At 33.9% G+C, this 9,072-nt stretch overlaps 1 non-coding gene across 1 annotated transcript; it reads left to right on the top strand.

The window, feature by feature from the left end:
- Positions 1 to 4,428: 4,428 nt before the first annotated feature.
- On the top strand, positions 4,429 to 4,500 carry TRNAQ-UUG (transfer RNA glutamine (anticodon UUG)). The gene has a single exon. It is a non-coding gene; the product is annotated as a tRNA-Gln (tRNA).
- The last annotated feature ends 4,572 nt before the right edge of the window (positions 4,501 to 9,072 follow it).

Here is a 9,072-nt window from a genome sequence, read left to right as displayed (position 1 = left end):
TGTTCAAGAATCAACATACTACACTAGGAGAATCAATAATACTATCTGAATTCTGAGTTCCTATGGATGCCAATCATTCTGAATTTCAAAAGATAAAGGGAGATGCCAAAACTGTTTAGAAACAAAAAGCTACAAGCCCCGTTCATCTAATAAGAATTTGAGCTCCACTTAAAAAACTCTAAAATATTATTACTTCTTAATTTCTGTTAAAACCTATTTTATTTATCTAGCTGCTTGAAGACAAGCAACAGTTTAAGTTTGGTGTTGTGATGAGCGGATATTTTATACACTTTTTGGGGGTAATTTCATATAGATTTTAGTATGTTTTAATTAGTTTTTAGTAGAATATCATTAGTTTTTAGGCAAAAATCATATTTCTGGACTTTACTATGAGTTTGTGTGTTTTTCTGTGATTTCAGGTATTTTCTGGCTGAAATTGAGGGAGCTGAGCAAAAAAATCTGAGTTGGGCTGAAAAAGGACTGCTGATGCTGTTGGATCCTGACCTCCCTGCACTCGGAATGGATTTTTTGGGGCTACAGGAGTCCAATTGGCGCGCTGTTAACGGCGTTGGAAAGTAGACATCCAGGGCTTTCCAGCAATATACAATAGTCCATACTTTGCGCGAAGATAGACGATGTAACCTGGCGTTGAACGCCAAGTACATGCTGCTGTCTGGAGTTAAACGCCAGAAACACGTCATGATCCGGAGTTGAACGCCCAAAACACGTTATAACTTGGAGTTTAACTCCAATAAAAGCCTCAGCTCGTGGATAGCTTTAGTCTCAGCCCCAGCACACACCAAGTGGGCCCCAGAAGTGGATTTCTGCACCAATTATCTTAGTTCACTCATATTCTGTAAACCTAGGTTACTAGTTTACTATTTAAACAACTTTTAGAGACTTATCTTGTACCTCATGATATTTTCATATCTGAATTACATACTTTGTGACGGCATGAGTCTCTAAACTCCATTGTTGGGGGTGAGGAGCTCTGCAGCGTCTCAATGAATTAATGCAATTGTTTCTATTTCATTCAAACGTGTGTGTGTTCCTATCTAAGATGTTCATTCGCGCTTAATTGTGAAGGAGGTGATGATCCATGACACTCATCACCTTCCTCAATCCATGAACGTGTGCCTGACAAACACCTCCGTTCTACATCAGATTGAATAAGCATCTCTTAGCTTCTTTAATCAGAATCTTCGTGGTATAAGCTAGAACTGATGGCGTCCATTCTTGAGGATCCGGAAAGTCTAAACATTGTCTGTGGTATTCCGAGTAGGATTCAAGGATTGAATGGCTGTGACGAGCTTCAAACTCGCGATTGCTGGGCGTGATGACAAACGCAAAAGGATCAATGGATCCTATTCCAACATGATCGAGAACCAACAGCTGATTAGCCGTGCTGTGACGGAGCATCTGGACCATTTTCACTGAGAAGATGGGAGGTAGCCACTGACAATGGTGACACCCTATATACAGCTTACCGTAGACGGGCTTTACAAACAATTGAGTTGAATATTACATTGCAGAAATTCAGAGGACAAAGCATCTCCAAAACTCCAACATATTCCCCATTACTGCACAACAAGTAACGATTTTATTCTCTTTTATTTTTTCCAATCTAATAATTCCAATTGATAATTTTGATTGACATCCTGACTAAGAATAATAAAATAAACATAGCTTGCTTCAAACCAATAATCTCCGTGGGATCGACCCTTACTCACGTAAGGTATTACTTGGACAACCCAGTGCACTTGCTGGTTAGTTGTACGGATTACAAATTCGTGCACCATATTGAAATGCCGTTGAAGATATTTTGAGACAATAAGTCAGAAGTGCTATACTCCAAAAAATAATAAGAGTTTGACAAAATTGAAGCATACAGATCTTAAGTTCTTAGTTGCAAGGAGAAAGGTTAAGAAAAAGGATTCCGATAGAACATATAGGAACAAAATATTTGCTAGCAGACCCATTAACCAAGGGATTGATCTCTAAAGTCTTTCATGAGCACACTGCTCGGATGGGTGTCAATATTTATGATATCTCGATTTAGTGGGAGTTTATTTTATACTATATGTTCTATGGCAGATATTAAGTTATTTTTTCTACAGAATTAAGTTGATGGTTTATTTCATGTTATGTGAAATGTTCATTTTGTAATATTTGTTTTGTGTTTGATCTCAATAAAGTTTTAAAGTTGGACCGGTTGGAAATAGACATGCATGAGATCACTTGGCATGTAATTTCCATATTACTCATCCAAATTTGATCTATATCGTTAAGTATGTTAGTATGGTGATTGTCGTAATTTAGTCACGACATTAATGTGATAAAAGTTGCGGTGATTCTATATCCAATATATGAGATGAACCAGATTGTTAAAGTAATGAGAGAAATAGCATTCAGATGCGCACATAAAATTTTATTATAGATTAAATATATTTTTGTATATTACACACTAAAAAAATTTACATGTTAGTAATTTAATATGTATAAATTATAATGTGTATTATAATATATCAATAGCAATTAATAAATAGATTTTAAAAATAATAAAAGCGTATAAATATATAAATAATTAAAAAATTATTGAAAAATATAGGTTTGGATTAATATAAAAAGTGATAATTATAAAAAAAAGTTTATTTTGACTCTTTCTATGATAACAGTAACAACTGAATAGATTTTTTAAACAATAAAAATGATAAAAATAATATTTTAAAACAAGATGAAAGACAAACTTTTAACAGATTATATGATTGTATGTGTTGAAAAAAAAATACTTCAAAATTTATTTCAGATGGTAAATTGATCACTTTAGTTATATAAAATATCGCAGAATAAATTCAAAAATACCAAAATTTTAAAGTATGTAGTTGAATATAAATTGTTATATAATATAATTATTAATTTTGACCTATATACTATAAATTATATTTTCTTGATTTTTTTTGTTATATTTAATTTATTTTATATTTAATTTGGCCCCCTCTTATAAAACTTTTGGATCTGCCACTGTATGTATAGCTCAAGCGGGAGATTGTTAGGAAATCATTTTAGTTTTCTAATTTGTTTGTGGGCAATACATATATTAATTATAATCACAAATTATGCTATTTCAAATTAAATGACTTATATAATGGTGATCTCATTTATTGCTATAAATGCTAAATTGAATAAGTCATAATTAATTTTGAATTGGAATTAAATGAGAATAAAACCACATATTATCTTTTGTTCCTTAGATAATTATCTTTTGGATTTTAGATATATTATCTTTTGGACTTTAGATACTATTTTATTTGGGTTTTAGGGTTTAATGGGTGTCATACTCAAATATAAATAGTGCCTTTAGGGTTTCGGTCCGTAATATACCAAAACCGTCTTTGTCGCTCTTTCCCATCAAAAGAGTTACAATTTAGCCCTAGGGATACAGAAGGTTTTGGTTGAGGAAGATTGAAAGAACTACAAAATTGATATAATTCTTCCATCAATTTCTAATTTTTATGAATAAAATTACGCTTCCGCATTATAATATATTTTTTATAACTCAATATGAATGATCCGAGTTAATAAAATAATTTATTCCAACATAACGTTCTAGTAAAAAGTAAATTTTTGATACAAAATGAAAATTAGTTTATCTAATAAATAAAAAGCCTACCAAATAAAATTTATCATATATAATGCATATATTCTTTGTAAGTTTAATAAGAATACTCCCTCTTTATCCAATTTTACTCTCGGCCATGTAAATCTTCCGGCATTAATCGGTACAATTGAAGCGCACTTGTTAACCAAAAACTAATTTTATTATGCTTGGGGGTTGTGATAATTCTTTAACTATAGATATTGTTAGTTGTATACTTTTTTTTCAAGATGTTTACCAATTTTAAATGGGACGAAATACATATCATGAAGAATCCTTGACTTCAGGCACAAAAACAAAATAAATAAGGGAAAAAAAAAAGAAAAGGAAGAAAGTTAAGTAACATTAGTTGACTTACACTTATTAATGTGTTATTAGCTAAAGTGATAAGTACTTTGCTTGTTCAATTAATAGTTTCGAATTTGGTGTTAAAAGTAAGGGGAAAATCGTAAAAAGACTTTTTGCCCTTTTCACAAAACTTCAATTAGGTCGACCCAAATTAATCATATTCAACATAATATAATTTAGATATATGTGATTCAATCTAGAAAAAAAAATGTAGATTATCAAGCTAAAAAAGACAAACTTGCATAGTACATATTAACACCTTAAGACCAATCGTACTTTATTTTGTACCATACAAATAATTTGCTATGGAATGTTTTCTATTTTGGCTTTTTAATTGCTTGTTTGGCAGGAAAGTGAAATGATCATGACATAAATACGTTTATAGATAAAATAAATTTGATTAGTCTGCCATTTAATAATGTCTTGGTTCTATGGTGTAGTGGTTAGCACTTTGGACTTTGAATCCAGCGACCTGGGTTCGACTCCCGGTAGGACCTTTTTAATCCAAAAATAAAAAATTTATTTTCCTTTATGATTATTTGTTTGGCTCAAAAAAATAATATTTTCCTAAGGGACAATACCGTTTTTCTTTTTTTAATTGTTAATACTTTATGCTAATTTCTTGTATAATGTTTTATACCTAATTCTGTAGCTCAAAATTCTTAAAGGACAATACCATTTTTCTTTTTTTAATTTTATAAATGATTTATATTAATTTCTTGTATATTATTCATTTAAATTTTAAACCGAAAATGATTAGTTAAGAATAAATATATACTACTTTAATTGAGCATATGTTAGTGTTTCATTCAAAAGAAAAAAAAAGATCAAACATGTGTTGGTGTTAAAAGTGCAAAGATTAGATAATATTTAAAAAATAAAAAATTTATTTTCCTTTATGATTATTTGTTTGGCTCAAAAAAATAATATTTTCCTAAGGGACAATACCGTTTTTCTTTTTTTAATTGTTAATACTTTATGCTAATTTCTTGTATAATGTTTTATACCTAATTCTGTAGCTCAAAATTCTTAAAGGACAATACCATTTTTCTTTTTCTAATTTTATAATGATTTATATTAATTTCTTGTATATTATTCATTTAAATTTTAAACCGAAAATGATTAGTTAAGAATAAATATATACTACTTTAATTGAGCATATGTTAGTGTTTCATTCAAAAGAAAAAAAAAAGATCAAACATGTGTTGGTGTTAAAAGTGCAAAGATTAGATAATAAATGTTATTCCTTGATACGACCCAATGCATTTGTCAGTGTTGTGGTTTATATAATCTGTGTCAGCCAACAATCTCGACTTCTCCGAATTCTTTTATTGTGTTTTTTGAATGGCTGTCTTGAAATCTGAAGTTAAGTGTAGATGTACCATGACGACTCCTTCTTATGTTTCCTTCATTCCTAGCCTCAAATTTGCAAAGGTTGAAATTAACTCGTCTTTTTTATCATCATCTAAGAAATACTCAAACTCTTACGACTCAGAGTGATCGCAATGACGTTCGCCTTTCCCGAATGATAACCCAGTTTGAAATCGTAATCTTTCAAAAATTCCATCCATCGCTGCTGTCTCATGTTAAGGACCTTCTTTTCAAATATGTACTTCAAACTTTTATGATCAAAGAAAACTTCCAACTGAGCCCCATATAAATAATGTCTCCATATCTTGAATGCAAACACCACTGCTGCCATTTCAAGATAATGAGTAGGATAATTCTTCACATGAAGTCTCAACTGCTGTGATGCACATGCTACCACATTCTTGTGTTGCATCAGCACGCACCCCAATGCTTTCAAAGAAGCGTCACAGTATACCTCAAAAGGTTTCCGGGAATTTAATAGTGTCAATACTAGTGCAATTGTTAGTTTCCTCTTCAGTGTTTCAAACCTTCTTTCACACTCTTCTATCTATTCGAACGGTACTTCTTATCGAGTGAGGCGGGTGAGTGGTAGGACCATTTGAAAAAACCCCTTTATGAATCGTCAATAATAACCAGGCAAACCTAGAAAACTTTAAACTTTCGTGACTGTCTTAGGCTTTTTCCACTGAACGACTGCTTTGATCTTTGAGGGATCTACTACTATTCCTTCTCGAGAAATCGTGTGTCCTAAGAATGCCACTTTATTTGTTCAAATTTCACACTTCGACAACTTTGCATACATCTTCCGTTATCTCAGTATAAGCAACACCATCCTCAAATGCTCTTCATGTTCTTCCTTAGTCTTGGAATAAACGAGGATATCATCTATGAATACTACCACGAATTGTTCTAGGTATGGTCGAAAAATGAGATTCATATAGTCTATGAATATCGTTGGAGCATTAGTTAGTCCAAATGTCATAACCGTATACTAATAATGACCGTATCGCATTCTGGTGCGCCAATTTGTGACTTGCACAACTGAACTGGCAAGTGCACCAGGTCGTCCAAGTAATACCTCAGGTAAGTGAGGATCGAATCCCACGAGGATTGCCGGATTGAGCAAGCTATGGCTATCTTGTAAATCTTAGTCAGGCGATAGAAAGATAGTTGTTTGTTGTAGGCGCATATACAAGCAATAATAATAAAACGTAGAACAGTAATGAGAGATTAGTTAAGGCCTCGGAGATGCTTTTTCTTCGGGATTAACATGTCATATTAACTACTCCAACGATGAATGATTCCTTCAATGGCAAGGCTGTAAGTGATTAAGCAATTGGTCGTGGTCATTAATCTCCTCAGGTCCAAATCAAACACCCGCTCAGTCTAGATCAATCTGGGAGAAAGTGAAGCTCACGCAATTCAATTTCTGATGATCTTACTCAAAATGTCACAGACAATGTCGGATCTTCGAAATCGGAGAATGACGTTCTATGATTCTAGCCCTTAGAGTCACAAGAACCTCAATTACCCCTGACTAATGAGATTTCATGTCATATATCCCAATTAGTCCAAGTAACTTATTGGAACCCATGATGCACTCTCAAGCTATAGCTCAATACTATCCGGGTCATGACTCGTACAGAACTCATGTAGAATAGGGGGTCTTACTTTCGTTCCACCCCAAATTCATAAAGATGAAGAGCGACAATACATCATAGAATAGAATCAAACATATATTGAAGTAGAAAAGTTATTGTATTAATCCATAGGAATCAGCAGAGCTCCTAACCTTAACCTAGGAATTTTAGTTGCTCATAATGTATAGAAATAATGTGTATGTGCTTCTCCCTTCTTGAGAGGCATATTCGTCAGGAGGAAGGAAGTCCCTTATTTATAATAAAAACTCTAAAACTAAACCTAAAAGATATTGTTTTAATTAAAAATTACAAAAAAGGAAATAAAATAAGCTAAGAAGTGTTAAAATCTACTTTGGAGCCTATTTGGTGAGTGTTTGGGCTGCTGTCTGGCATTCAAATCAAGTTCTGGGTGTTTCCTACTCGGCTACTCCCTAGCTGGCGTTGAATGCCAGTTTGGGCGTTCAACTTGGGAGGTTGGTCCTATTTGGGCGTTGAACGCCAGAAAGGGAGTAAGTTGGGCGTTCAATGCCCGTTTTGGACAGTTCTTTCCAAAAAAAGTATAGACTATATATTGCTGAAAACCCTTGGTAGTTAGCTTTCCAACGCCATTGAGAGCGTGTCAATTGGAACTCTGTAACTCCAAAAATTCTCGTTTGAATGCATGGAGGTCAAGATTTGAAAACATCTGCTATCCTTTTTTTGCCTCTGAATTAGACTTTGCCAAATTCACCCAAAAATCACGTAAAATCATACAAAAACTCAAAGTATCATCCAAAAAGTAAATTTTTCACAAAAACCTACTAAAACATAATAAAACTTAACAAAATATACTAGAAACACTAAGAAAATAGTGCCAAAAAGTGTATAAAATATCCTCTCATCACGTTCTAAACGCCGTCTTTGGTATATCCGATTCCTTTACCCGAATCTTATGATAACCCGGTCACAAATCAATTTTTGAAAATACTACCACACCTTTCAGCTGATCCATTAGATCGTCTATCCGAGGAAGTGGATACTTCTTCTTAATTGTAACCTTTTTCAGCTATCGGTAATCTATGCACAGTCTCATTCTTCCATCTTTTTTCTTTACTAGTAACACTTGGGCTCCCTAAGGTGACACACTCGGATGAAGAAAAACCATTCTCTAATAGTTCTTCTAATTGTTTCTTCAGTGCTACCAGTTCCAATGGAGACATCTGGCAGGGGGCTACCGAAATTGGTCCAACTCCAATTACCAAGTCGATGCCAAACTCAATCTCTCTTTGAGAAGAAAACTCAGGTATGTCTTCCAAAAACTGGTCCGTAAAATTATAACTCGCACAACTGAACCGGAAAGTGCACTGGGTCGTCCAAGAAATACCTCAGGAGTTAAATGCCCAAACTGGCATGAAAGCTGGCGTTTAACTCCAGAAAAAGTCTCTACACATGAAAGCTTCAATGCTCAGCCCAAGCACACACTAAGTGGACCCATAAGTGGATTTTTACGTCATTTACTCATTTCTGTACACCCTAGGTTACTAGTTTACTATTAATAGGATCTTTTGACATTGTATCTCTACCTCATGACACTTTAACGTTTCTTTGTGTACTTCCCACAGCATGAGTCTCTAAACCCGATGGTTGGGGGTGAGGAGCTCTGCTGTGTCTTGATGGATTAATGCAATTACTACTGTTTTTCATTCAATCATGCTTGCTTCCATTCTAAGATATCACTTGTTCTTAAACCGGATGAATGTGATGACCCGTGACACTCATCATCATTCTCAACTATGAACGTGTGCCTGACAACCACCTCCGTTCTACCTTAGATTAAGTAGATATCTCTTGGATTCTTTAATCGGAGTCTTCGTGGTATAAGCTAGAACTGATGGCGGCATTCAAGAGAATCCGGAAGGTCTAAACCTTTTCTGTGGTATTCTGAGTAGGATTCGATGACTGAATGACTGTGACGAGCTTCAAACTCCTGAAGGCGGGGCGTTAGTGACAGACGCAAAAGAATCACTGGATTCTATTCCAACCCGATTGAGAACCGACAGATGAATAGCCGTGCCGTGA

The sequence above is a fragment of the Arachis duranensis genome, chromosome 2 (genome assembly GCF_000817695.3).
Source record: "Arachis duranensis cultivar V14167 chromosome 2, aradu.V14167.gnm2.J7QH, whole genome shotgun sequence".
Taxonomy (NCBI): Eukaryota; Viridiplantae; Streptophyta; class Magnoliopsida; order Fabales; family Fabaceae; genus Arachis; species Arachis duranensis.
This window is presented reverse-complemented; position numbering and strand designations above follow the sequence as displayed.